This window comes from Scyliorhinus torazame, chromosome 19 (assembly GCF_047496885.1).
Source record: "Scyliorhinus torazame isolate Kashiwa2021f chromosome 19, sScyTor2.1, whole genome shotgun sequence".
Lineage (NCBI taxonomy): Eukaryota > Metazoa > Chordata > Chondrichthyes > Carcharhiniformes > Scyliorhinidae > Scyliorhinus > Scyliorhinus torazame.
Window position 1 is genome coordinate 7426832 of NC_092725.1, and position 13910 is coordinate 7440741.

General features: G+C 62.7%; 1 protein-coding gene across 1 annotated transcript in view; it reads left to right on the forward strand.

Annotated features, from left to right (window-relative positions):
• Positions 1 to 13910, forward strand: part of LOC140396613 (uncharacterized) — a 165361-nt gene that overhangs the window by 7628 nt on the left and 143823 nt on the right. Inside the window, 2 exon segments of the mRNA XM_072485408.1 lie at positions 5101 to 5157; positions 5404 to 5490. The gene's annotated coding sequence lies outside the window, so the exon portion shown is untranslated.

A 13910-nucleotide genomic window follows, 5' to 3' on the forward strand; every position in this document is an offset into this window, starting at 1 on the left:
GCCGGGACGCTCCTCGCCGGGACGCTCCTCGCCGGGACGCTCCTCGCCGGGCCCCTCCGCGCCGGGACGCTCCTCGCCGGGACGCTCCTCGCCGGGACGCACCGCGCCGGGACGCTCCTCGCCGGGACGCTCCGCGCCGGGACGCTCCGCGCCGGGACGCACCGCGCCGGGACGCTCCTCGCCGGGACGCTCCGCGCCGGGACGCTCCTCGCCGGGACGCTCCGCGCCGGGACGCTCCGCGCCGGGACGCTCCTCGCCGGGACGCTCCTCGCCGGGACGCACCTCGCCGGGACGGGACGCTCCTCGCCGGGACGCACCTCGCCGGGACGGGACGCTCCTCGCCGGGACGCTCCGCGCCGGGACGCTCCTCGCCGGGACGCTCCGCGCCGGGCCCCTCCGCGCCGGGACGCTCCTCGCCGGGACGCTCCTCGCCGGGACGCACCTCGCCGGGACGGGACGCTCCTCGCCGGGACGCACCGCGCCGGGACGGGACGCTCCTCGCCGGGACGGGACGCACCGCGCCGGGACGCTCCTCGCCGGGACGCTCCTCGCCGGGACGCTCCTCGCCGGGACGCTCCTCGCGGGGACGCTCCTCGCCGGGACGCTCCTCGCGGGGACGCTCCTCGCCGGGACGCTCCTCGCCGGGACGCTCCTCGCCGGGACGCTCCTCGCCGGGACGCACCGCGCCGGGAAGGGACGCTCCTCGCCGGGACGCTCCTCGCCGGGACGCTCCGCGCCGGGACGCTCCGTGCCGGGACGCTCCTCGCCGGGACGCTCCGTGCCGGGACGCTCCTCGCCGGGACGCTCCTCGCCGGGCCCCTCCGCGCCGGGACGCTCCTCGCCGGGACGGGACGCTCCTCGCCGGGACGCTCCTCGCGGGGACGCTCCGCGCCGGGACGCTCCGCGCCGGGACGCTCCGTGCCGGGACGCTCCTCGCCGGGACGCTCCGTGCCGGGACGCTCCTCGCCGGGACGCTCCTCGCCGGGACGCTCCTCGCCGGGCCCCTCCGCGCCGGGACGCTCCTCGCCGGGACGCTCCGCGCCGGGACGGGACGCTCCTCGCCGGGACGCTCCGTGCCGGGACGCTCCTCGCCGGGACGCTCCTCGCCGGGACGCTCCTCGCCGGGACGCTCCTCGCCGGGACGCTCCTCGCCGGGACGCTCCTCGCCGGGACGCTCCGTGCCGGGACGCTCCTCGCCGGGACGCTCCTCGCAGGGACGCTCCTCGCAGGGACGCTCTGCGCCGGGCCCCACCGCGCCGGGCCCCTCCGCGCCGGGCCCCTCCGCGCCGGGCCCCTCCGCGCCGGGCCCCTCCGCGCCGGGCCCCTCCGCGCCGGGCCCTCCGCGCCGGGCCCCTCCGCGCAGGGACACTCCGCGCCGGGCCCCTCCGCGCCGGGCCCCTCCGCGCCTTTACGCTCCACGCCGGGCCCCTCCGCGCCGGGACGCTCCGCGCAGGGACGCTCTGCGCCGGGCCCCTCCGCACCGGGCCCCTCCGCGCCGGGCCCCTCCGCGCCGGGCCCCTCCGCGCCGGGCCCCTCCGCACCGGGACGCTCCGCGCTGGGCCCCTCCGCACCGGGACGCTCCGCGCCGGGCCCCTCCGCACCGGGACGCTCCGCGCCGGGCCCCTCCGCACCGGGACGCTCCGCGCCGGGCCCCTCCGCACCGGGACGCTTCGCGCCGGGCCCCTCCGCACCGGGACGCTTCGCGCCGGGCCCCTCCGCGCCGGGATGCTCCGCGCCGGGCCCCTCCGCGCCGGGATGCTCCGCGCCGGGCCCCTCCGCACCGGGACGCTCCGCGCCGGGACGTTCCGTGCTGGGCCCCTACGCACCGGGACGCTCCGCGCTGGGCCCCTCCGCACCGGGACGCTCCGCGCTGGGCCCCTCCGCACCGGGCCCCTCCGCACCGGGCCCCTCCGCGCCGGGCCCCTCCGCGCCGGGCCCCTCCGCACCGGGACGCTCCGCGCTGGGCCCCTCCGCACCGGGACGCTCCGCGCCGGGCCCCTCCGCACCGGGACGCTCCGCGCCGGGCCCCTCCGCGCCGGGCCCCTCCGCACCGGGACGCTCCGCGCCGGGCCCCTCCGCACCGGGACGCTTCGCGCCGGGCCCCTCCGCACCGGGACGCTCCGCGCCGGGCCCCTCCGCACCGGGACGCTCCGCGCCGGGCCCCTCCGCGCCGGGCCCCTCCGCACCGGGACGCTCCGCGCCGGGACGTTCCGCGCTGGGCCCCTACGCACCGGGACGCTCCGCGCTGGGCCCCTCCGCACCGGGACGCTCCGCGCTGGGCCCCTCCGCACCGGGACGCTCCGCGCCGGGCCCCTCCGCACCGGGACGCTCCGCGCCGGGCCCCTCCGCACCGGGACGCACCGCGCCGGGCCCCTCCCCACCGGGACGCTCCGCGCCGGGACGCTCCGCGCCGGGACGCACCGCGCCGGGCCCCTCCGCACCGGGACGCTCCGCGCCGGGCCCCTCCGCACCGGGACGCACCGCGCCGGGCCCCTCCGCACCGGGACGCTCCGCGCAGGGACGCTCCGCGCCGGGCCCCTCCGCACCGGGACGCTCCGCGCCGGGCCCCTCCGCACCGGGACGCTCCGCGCCGGGACGCTCTGCGCCGGGCCCCTCCCCACCGGGACGCTCCGCACCGGGACGCTCTGCGCCGGGCCCCTCCGCACCGGGACGCTCCGCGCCGGGCCCCTCCGCACCGGGACGCTCCCCACCGGGACGCTCCGCGCCGGGCCCCTCCGCACCGGGACGCTCCGCGCCGGGCCCCTCCGCACCGGGACACTCCGCGCCGGGCCCCTCCGCGCCGGGCCCCTCCGCACCGGGACGCTCCCCACCGGGACGCTCCGCGCCGGGCCCCTCCGCACCGGGACGCTCCGCGCCGGGCCCCTCCGCACCGGGACGCTCCGCGCCGGGCCCCTCCGCACCGGGACGCTCCGCGCCGGGCCCCTCCGCACCGGGACGCTCCGCGCCGGGCCCCTCCGCGCCGGGCCCCTCCGCACCGGGACGCTCCGCGCAGGGACGCTCCGCGCCGGGCCCCTCCGCACCGGGACGCTCCGCGCCGGGCCCCTCCGCACCGGGACGCTCCGCGCAGGGACGCTCCGCGCAGGGACGCTCCGCGCCGGGCCCCTCCGCACCGGGACGCTCCGCGCCGGGACGCTCCGCGCCGGGACGCTCCGCGCAGGGACGCTCCGCACCGGGACGCTCCGCGCCGGGACGCTCCGCGCAGGGACGCTCCGCTCAGGGACGCTCCGCGCAGGGACGCTCCGCGCCGGGCCCCTCCGCACCGGGACGCTCCGCGCCGGGACGCTCCGCGCCGGGACGCTCCGCGCAGGGACGCTCCACGCAGGGACGCTCCGCACCGGGACGCTCCGCGCCGGGACGCTCCGCGCAGGGACGCTCCGCACCGGGACGCTCCGCGCAGGGACGCTCCGCTCAGGGACGCTCCGCGCAGGGACGCTCCGCGCCGGGCCCCTCCGCTCAGGGACGCTCCGCTCAGGGACGCTCCGCTCAGGGACGCTCCGCGCAGGGACGCTCCGCGCCGGGACGCTCCGCGCCGGGACGCTCCGCACCGGGACGCTCCGCGCAGGGATGCTCCGCGCCGGGACGCTCCGCGCAGGGACGCTCCGCGCAGGGACGCTCCGCGCAGGGACGCTCCGCACCGGGATGCTCCGCGCCGGGACGCTCCGCGCAGGGACGCTCCGCACCGGGATGCTCCGCGCAGGGACGCTCCGCACCGGGATGCTCCGCGCCGGGACGCTCCGCGCCGGGACGCTCCGCGCAGGGACGCTCCGCACCGGGATGCTCCGCACCGGGACGCTCCGCGCAGGGACGCTCCGCGCAGGGACGCTCCGCACCGGGACGCTCCGCACCGGGATGCTCCGCGCCGGGACGCTCCGCACCGGGACGCTCCGCGCAGGGACGCTCCGCGCAGGGACGCTCCGCGCAGGGACGCTCCGCGCAGGGACGCTCCGCGCAGGGACGCTCCTCGCCGGGACGCTCCGCGCAGGGACGCTCCTCGCAGGGACGCTCCGCGCAGGGACGCTCCGCGCAGGGACGCTCCGCACCGGGACGCTCCGCACCGGGACGCTCCGCACCGGGATGCTCCTCGCAGGGACGCTCCGCGCAGGGACGCTCCTCGCAGGGACGCTCCGCGCAGGGACGCTCCGCACCGGGACGCTCCGCACCGGGATGCTCCTCGCAGGGACGCTCCGCGCAGGGACGCTCCGCGCAGGGACGCTCCGCGCAGGGACGCTCCGCGCAGGGACGCTCCGCACCGGGACGCTCCGCGCAGGGACGCTCCGCACCGGGACGCTCCGCACCGGGACGCTCCGCGCCGGGACGCTCCGCACCGGGACGCTCCGCGCAGGGACGCTCCGCGCAGGGACGCTCCGCGCAGGGACGCTCCGCGCAGGGACGCTCCGCGCAGGGACGCTCCGCGCAGGGACGCTCCGCGCAGGGACGCTCCGCGCCGGGACGCTCCGCGCAGGGACGCTCCGCGCAGGGACGCTCCGCGCAGGGACGCTCCGCACCGGGACGCTCCGCGCAGGGACGCTCCGCGCAGGGACGCTCCGCGCAGGGACGCTCCGCGCAGGGACGCTCCGCGCAGGGACGCTCCGCACCGGGATGCTCCGCGCAGGGACGCTCCGCGCAGGGACGCTCCTCGCCGGGACGCTCCGCGCAGGGACGCTCCGCGCAGGGACGCTCCTCGCCGGGACGCTCCGCACCGGGATGCTCCGCGCAGGGACGCTCCGCGCAGGGACGCTCCGCGCAGGGACGCTCCGCGCAGGGACGCTCCGCGCAGGGACGCTCCGCGCCGGGACGCTCCGCGCAGGGACGCTCCGCGCAGGGACGCTCCGCGCAGGGACGCTCCGCGCAGGGACGCTCCGCGCAGGGACGCTCCGCGCAGGGACGCTCCGCACCGGGACGCTCCGCGCAGGGACGCTCCGCGCAGGGACGCTCCGCGCAGGGACGCTCCGCGCAGGGACGCTCCGCGCAGGGACGCTCCGCGCAGGGACGCTCCTCGCCGGGACGCTCCGCACCGGGATGCTCCGCGCAGGGACGCTCCGCGCCGGGACGATTAACATCTTGTTTCTGCTTTGCCAGATATTTGTGGATACGGCCCAAAATGTTGGGGAAGTTCTCGGATTGGAAACCATTCAGGTATCAGAGCCTCCCATGTATCCCATCACACTGGCGCCCTCCTGGACACGCGCGTACCGTACATACGCAGGCGCTCACGCACACGCCCTGCGCACCGCACCCCGCACACACAGCACACTCTGGAGCGCGCAGGCACACACTCACACTCACGCGCAGACTCCACACACGAAAGGCACAGGCCTGCTCACACTTGCAGATTTCTTGGAATACCCGTGGCTGTGAACTGATCGCTCTCTCATTGACCAGCAACTGGACATTCTGGTGCGCGACTGGTTTGGAACGAGTAACTGCGGAGATCAGGCTGGTAAGGAACATCTGGAAGAAACCCAACAGGTAAATAGAGACACAGTCAGTAACACAGGGTGCTGGGGGAGAGGGGTTACTGAGTGACCGTGTGAGGGAGCTGGATTAACATCAGTAGAGATACAGTCAGTAACACAGGGTGCTGGGGGAGAGGGGTTACTGAGTGACAGTGTGAGGGAGCTGGATTAACATCAGTAGAGACACAGTCAGTAACACAGGGTGCTGGAGGAGAGGGGTTACTGAGTGACAGTGTGAGGGAGCTGGATTAACATCAGTAAAGATACAGTCAGTAACCCAGGGTGTTGGGGAGAGGGGTTACTGAGTGACAGTGTGAGGGAGCTGGATTAACATCAGTAGAGATACAGTCAGTAACACAGGGTGCTGGGGGAGAGGGGTTACTGAGTGACAGTGTGAGGGAGCTGGATTAACATCAGTAGAGATACAGTCAGTAACACAGGGTGCTGGGGGAGAGGGGTTACTGAGTGACAGTGTGAGGGAGCTGGATTAACATCAGTAGAGATACAGTCGGTAACACAGGGTGCTGGGGGAGAGGGGTCACTGAGTGACAGTGTGAGGGAGCTGGATTAACATCAGTAGAGATACACTCAGTAACACAGGGTGTTGGGGGAGAGGGGTTACTGAGTGACAGTGTGAGGGAGCTGGATTAACATCAGTAGAGATACAGTCAGTAACACAGGGTGCTGGGAGAGAGGGGTTACTGAGTGACAGTGTGAGGGAGCTGGATTAACATCAGTAGAGATACAGTCAGTAACATAGGGTGCTGGGGGAGAGGGGTTACTGAGTGACAGTGTGAGGGAGCTGGATTAACATCAGTAGAGATACAGTCAGTAACACAGGGTGCTGGGAGAGAGGGGTTACTGAGTGACAGTGTGAGGGAACTGGATTAACATCAGTAGGGATACAGTCAGTAACACAGGGTGCTGGAGGAGAGGGGTTACTGAGTGACAGTGTGAGGGAGCTGGATTAACATCAGTAGGGATACAGTCAGTAACACAGGGTGCGGGAGGAGAGGGGTTACTGAGTGACAGTGTGAGGGAGCTGGATTAACATCAGTAGGGATACAGTCAGTAACACAGGGTGCTGGAGGAGAGGGGTTACTGAGTGACAGTGTGAGGGAGCTGGATTAACACCGATAGAGATACAGTCAGTAACACAGGGTGCTGGGGAGAGGGGTTACTGAGTGACAGTGTGAGGGAGCTGGATTAACATCAGTAGAGATACAGTCAGTAACACAGGGTGCTGGGGGAGAGGGGTTACTGAGTGACAGTGTGAGGGAGCTGGATTAACATCAGTAGAGACACAGTCAGGAACACAGGGTGCTGGGGGAGAGGGGTTACTGAGTGACAGTGTGAGGGAGCTGGATTAACATCAGTAGAGATACAGCCAGTAACACAGGGTGCTGGGGGAGAGGGGTTACTGAGTGACAGTGTGAGGGAGCTGGATTAACATCAGTAGAGATACAGTCAGTAACACAGGGTGCCGGGGAGAGGGGTTACTGAGTGACAGTGTGAGGGAGCTGGATTAACATCAGTAGAGATACAGTCAGTAACACAGGGTGCTGGGGGAGAGGGGTTACTGAGTGACAGTGTGAGGGAGCTGGATTAACATCAGTAGAGATACAGTCAGTAACACAGGGTGCTGGAGGAGAGGGGTTACTGAGTGACAGTGTGAGGGAGCTGGATTAACATCAGTAGAGATACAGTCAGTAACACAGGGTGCTGGGGGAGAGTGGTTACTGAGAGACAGTGTGAGGGAGCTGGATTAACATCAGTAGAGATACAGTCAGTAACACAGGGTGCTGGGGGAGAGTGGTTACTGAGAGACAGTGTGAGGGAGCTGGATTAACATCAGTAGAGATACAGTCAGTAACACAGGGTGCTGGGGGAGAGTGGTTACTGAGAGACAGTGTGAGGGAGCTGGATTAACATCAGTAGAGATACAGTCAGTAACACAGGGAGCTGGGGGAGAGGGGTTACTGAGTGACAGTGTGAGGGAGCTGGATTAACATCAGTAGAGATACAGTCAGTAACACGGTGCTGGGGGAGAGGGGTTACTAAGTGACAATGTGAGGGAGCTGGATTAACATCAGTAGAGATACAGTCAGTAACACAGGGTGCTGGGGGAGGGGGATACTGAGTGACAGTGTGAGGGAGCTGGATTAACATCAGTAGAGACACAGTCAGTAACACAGGGTGCTGGGGGAGAGGGGTTACTGAGTGACAGTGTGAGGGAGCTGGATTAACATCAGTAGAGATACAGTCAGTAACACAGGGTGCTGGGGGAGAGGGGTTACTGAGTGACAGTGTGAGGGAGCTGGATTAACATCAGTAGAGATACAGTCAGTAACACAGGGTGCTGGGGAGAGGGGTTACTGAGTGACAGTGTGAGGGAGCTGGATTAACATCAGTAGGGATACAGTCAGTAACACAGGGTGCTGGAGGAGAGGGGTTACTGAGTGACAGTGTGAGGGAGCTGGATTAACATCAGTAGAGATACAGTCAGTAACACAGGGTGCTGGGGGAGAGTGGTTACTGAGAGACAGTGTGAGGGAGCTGGATTAACATCAGTAGAGATACAGTCAGTAACACAGGGTGCTGGGGGAGAGTGGTTACTGAGAGACAGTGTGAGGGAGCTGGATTAACATCAGTAGAGATACAGTCAGTAACACAGGGAGCTGGGGGAGAGGGGTTACTGAGTGACAGTGTGAGGGAGCTGGATTAACATCAGTAGAGACACAGTCAGTAACACAGGGTGCTGGGGGAGAGGGGTTACTGAGTGACCGTGTGAGGGAGCTGGATTAACATCAGTAGAGATACAGTCAGTAACACAGGGTGCTGGGGGAGGGGGATACTGAGTGACAGTGTGAGGGAGCTGGATTAACATCAGTAGAGACACAGTCAGTAACACAGGGTGCTGGAGGAGAGGGGTTACTGAGTGACAGTGTGAGGGAGCTGGATTAACATCAGTAAAGATACAGTCAGTAACCCAGGGTGTTGGGGAGAGGGGTTACTGAGTGACAGTGTGAGGGAGCTGGATTAACATCAGTAGAGATACAGTCAGTAACACAGGGTGCTGGGGGAGAGGGGTTACTGAGTGACAGTGTGAGGGAGCTGGATTAACATCAGTAGAGATACAGTCGGTAACACAGGGTGCTGGGGGAGAGGGGTCACTGAGTGACAGTGTGAGGGAGCTGGATTAACATCAATAGAGATACAGTCAGTAACACAGGGTGCTGGGGGAGAGGGGTTACTGAGTGACAGTGTGAGGGAGCTGGATTAACATCAGTAGAGATACAGTCAGTAACACAGGGTGCTGGGGGAGAGGGGTTACTGAGTGACAGTGTGAGGGAGCTGGATTAACATCAGTAGAGATACAGTCGGTAACACAGGGTGCTGGGGGAGAGGGGTCACTGAGTGACAGTGTGAGGGAGCTGGATTAACATCAGTAGAGATACAGTCAGTAACACAGGGTGTTGGGGGAGAGGGGTTACTGAGTGACAGTGTGAGGGAGCTGGATTAACATCAGTAGAGATACAGTCAGTAACACAGGGTGCTGGGAGAGAGGGGTTACTGAGTGACAGTGTGAGGGAGCTGGATTAACATCAGTAGAGATACAGTCAGTAACATAGGGTGCTGGGGGAGAGGGGTTACTGAGTGACAGTGTGAGGGAGCTGGATTAACATCAGTAGAGATACAGTCAGTAACACAGGGTGCTGGGAGAGAGGGGTTACTGAGTGACAGTGTGAGGGAACTGGATTAACATCAGTAGGGATACAGTCAGTAACACAGGGTGCTGGAGGAGAGGGGTTACTGAGTGACAGTGTGAGGGAGCTGGATTAACATCAGTAGGGATACAGTCAGTAACACAGGGTGCTGGAGGAGAGGGGTTACTGAGTGACAGTGTGAGGGAGCTGGATTAACATCAGTAGGGATACAGTCAGTAACACAGGGTGCTGGAGGAGAGGGGTTACTGAGTGACAGTCTGAGGGAGCTGGATTAACACCGATAGAGATACAGTCAGTAACACAGGGTGCTGGGGAGAGGGGTTACTGAGTGACAGTGTGAGGGAGCTGGATTAACATCAGTAGAGATACAGTCAGTAACACAGGGTGCTGGGGGAGAGGGGTTACTGAGTGACAGTGTGAGGGAGCTGGATTAACATCAGTAGAGACACAGTCAGGAACACAGGGTGCTGGGGGAGAGGGGTTACTGAGTGACAGTGTGAGGGAGCTGGATTAACATCAGTAGAGATACAGCCAGTAACACAGGGTGCTGGGGGAGAGGGGTTACTGAGTGACAGTGTGAGGGAGCTGGATTAACATCAGTAGAGATACAGTCAGTAACACAGGGTGCCGGGGAGAGGGGTTACTGAGTGACAGTGTGAGGGAGCTGGATTAACATCAGTAGAGATACAGTCAGTAACACAGGGTGCTGGGGGAGAGGGGTTACTGAGTGACAGTGTGAGGGAGCTGGATTAACATCAGTAGAGATACAGTCAGTAACACAGGGTGCTGGAGGAGAGGGGTTACTGAGTGACAGTGTGAGGGAGCTGGATTAACATCAGTAGAGATACAGTCAGTAACACAGGGTGCTGGGGGAGAGTGGTTACTGAGAGACAGTGTGAGGGAGCTGGATTAACATCAGTAGAGATACAGTCAGTAACACAGGGAGCTGGGGGAGAGGGGTTACTGAGTGACAGTGTGAGGGAGCTGGATTAACATCAGTAGAGATACAGTCAGTAACACAGGGTGCTGGGGGAGAGGGGTTACTGAGTGACAGTGTGAGGGAGCTGGATTAACATCAGTAGAGATACAGTCAGTAACACAGGGTGCTGGAGGAGAGGGGTTACTGAGTGACAGTGTGAGGGAGCTGGATTAACATCAGTAGAGATACAGTCAGTAACACAGGGTGCTGGGGGAGAGTGGTTACTGAGAGACAGTGTGAGGGAGCTGGATTAACATCAGTAGAGATACAGTCAGTAACACAGGGTGCTGGGGGAGAGTGGTTACTGAGAGACAGTGTGAGGGAGCTGGATTAACATCAGTAGAGACACAGTCAGTAACACAGGGAGCTGGGGGAGAGGGGTTACTGAGTGACAGTGTGAGGGAGCTGAATTAACATCAGTAGAGATACAGTCAGTAACACAGGGTGCTGGGGGAGAGGGGTTACTAAGTGACAATGTGAGGGAGCTGGATTAACATCAGTAGAGATACAGTCAGTAACACAGGGTGCTGGGGGAGGGGGATACTGAGTGACAGTGTGAGGGAGCTGGATTAACATCAGTAGAGACACAGTCAGTAACACAGGGTGCTGGGGGAGAGGGGTTACTGAGTGACAGTGTGAGGGAGCTGGATTAACATCAGTAGAGATACAGTCAGTAACACAGGGTGCTGGGGGAGAGGGGTTACTGAGTGACAGTGTGAGGGAGCTGGATTAACATCAGTAGAGATACAGTCAGTAACACAGGGTGCTGGGGAGAGGGGTTACTGAGTGACAGTGTGAGGGAGCTGGATTAACATCAGTAGGGATACAGTCAGTAACACAGGGTGCTGGAGGAGAGGGGTTACTGAGTGACAGTGTGAGGGAGCTGGATTAACATCAGTAGAGATACAGTCAGTAACACAGGGTGCTGGGGGAGAGTGGTTACTGAGAGACAGTGTGAGGGAGCTGGATTAACATCAGTAGAGATACAGTCAGTAACACAGGGTGCTGGGGGAGAGTGGTTACTGAGAGACAGTGTGAGGGAGCTGGATTAACATCAGTAAAGATACAGTCAGTAACACAGGGAGCTGGGGGAGAGGGGTTACTGAGTGACAGTGTGAGGGAGCTGGATTAACATCAGTAGAGACACAGTCAGTAACACAGGGTGCTGGGGGAGAGGGGTTACTGAGTGACCGTGTGAGGGAGCTGGATTAACATCAGTAGAGATACAGTCAGTAACACAGGGTGCTGGGGGAGGGGGATACTGAGTGACAGTGTGAGGGAGCTGGATTAACATCAGTAGAGACACAGTCAGTAACACAGGGTGCTGGAGGAGAGGGGTTACTGAGTGACAGTGTGAGGGAGCTGGATTAACATCAGTAAAGATACAGTCAGTAACCCAGGGTGTTGGGGAGAGGGGTTACTGAGTGACAGTGTGAGGGAGCTGGATTAACATCAGTAGAGATACAGTCAGTAACACAGGGTGCTGGGGGAGAGGGGTTACTGAGTGACAGTGTGAGGGAGCTGGATTAACATCAGTAGAGATACAGTCAGTAACACAGGGTGCTGGGGGAGAGGGGTTACTGAGTGACAGTGTGAGGGAGCTGGATTAACATCAGTAGAGATACAGTCGGTAACACAGGGTGCTGGGGGAGAGGGGTCACTGAGTGACAGTGTGAGGGAGCTGGATTAACATCAGTAGAGATACAGTCAGTAACACGGTGTTGGGGGAGAGGGGTTACTGAGTGACAGTGTGAGGGAGCTGGATTAACATCAGTAGAGATACAGTCAGTAACACAGGGTGCTGGGAGAGAGGGGTTACTGAGTGACAGTGTGAGGGAGCTGGATTAACATCAGTAGAGATACAGTCAGTAACATAGGGTGCTGGGGGAGAGGGGTTACTGAGTGACAGTGTGAGGGAGCTGGATTAACATCAGTAGAGATACAGTCAGTAACACAGGGTGCTGGGAGAGAGGGGTTACTGAGTGACAGTGTGAGGGAACTGGATTAACATCAGTAGGGATACAGTCAGTAACACAGGGTGCTGGAGGAGAGGGGTTACTGAGTGACAGTGTGAGGGAGCTGGATTAACATCAGTAGGGATACAGTCAGTAACACAGGGTGCTGGAGGAGAGGGGTTACTGAGTGACAGTGTGAGGGAGCTGGATTAACATCAGTAGGGATACAGTCAGTAACACAGGGTGCTGGAGGAGAGGGGTTACTGAGTGACAGTGTGAGGGAGCTGGATTAACACCGATAGAGATACAGTCAGTAACACAGGGTGCTGGGGAGAGGGGTTACTGAGTGACAGTGTGAGGGAGCTGGATTAACATCAGTAGAGATACAGTCAGTAACACAGGGTGCTGGGGGAGAGGGGTTACTGAGTGACAGTGTGAGGGAGCTGGATTAACATCAGTAGAGACACAGTCAGGAACACAGGGTGCTGGGGGAGAGGGGTTACTGAGTGACAGTGTGAGGGAGCTGGATTAACATCAGTAGAGATACAGCCAGTAACACAGGGTGCTGGGGGAGAGGGGTTACTGAGTGACAGTGTGAGGGAGCTGGATTAACATCAGTAGAGATACAGTCAGTAACACAGGGTGCCGGGGAGAGGGGTTACTGAGTGACAGTGTGAGGGAGCTGGATTAACATCAGTAGAGATACAGTCAGTAACACAGGGTGCTGGGGGAGAGGGGTTACTGAGTGACAGTGTGAGGGAGCTGGATTAACATCAGTAGAGATACAGTCAGTAACACAGGGTGCTGGAGGAGAGGGGTTACTGAGTGACAGTGTGAGGGAGCTGGATTAACATCAGTAGAGATACAGTCAGTAACACAGGGTGCTGGGTGAGAGTGGTTACTGAGAGACAGTGTGAGGGAGCTGGATTAACATCAGTAGAGATACAGTCAGTAACACAGGGAGCTGGGGGAGAGGGGTTACTGAGTGACAGTGTGAGGGAGCTGGATTAACATCAGTAGAGATACAGTCAGTAACACAGGGTGCTGGGGGAGAGGGGTTACTAAGTGACAATGTGAGGGAGCTGGATTAACATCAGTAGAGATACAGTCAGTAACACAGGGTGCTGGGGGAGGGGGATACTGAGTGACAGTGTGAGGGAGCTGGATTAACATCAGTAGAGATACAGTCAGTAACACAGGGTGCTGGGGGAGAGGGGTTACTGAGTGACAGTGTGAGGGAGCTGGATTAACATCAGTAGAGATACAGTCAGTAACACAGGGTGCTGGGGAGAGGGGTTACTGAGTGACAGTGTGAGGGAGCTGGATTAACATCAGTAGGGATACAGTCAGTAACACAGGGTGCTGGAGGAGAGGGGTTACTGAGTGACAGTGTGAGGGAGCTGGATTAACATCAGTAGAGATACAGTCAGTAACACAGGGTGCTGGGGGAGAGTGGTTACTGAGAGACAGTGTGAGGGAGCTGGATTAACATCAGTAGAGATACAGTCAGTAACACAGGGTGCTGGGGGAGAGTGGTTACTGAGAGACAGTGTGAGGGAGCTGGATTAACATCAGTAGAGATACAGTCAGTAACACAGGGAGCTGGGGGAGAGGGGTTACTGAGTGACAGTGTGAGGGAGCTGGATTAACATCAGTAGAGATACAGTCAGTAACACAGGGTGCTGGGGGAGAGGGGTTACTGAGTGACAGTGTGAGGGAGCTGGATTAACATCAGTAGAGATACAGTCAGTAACACAGGGTGCTGGAGGAG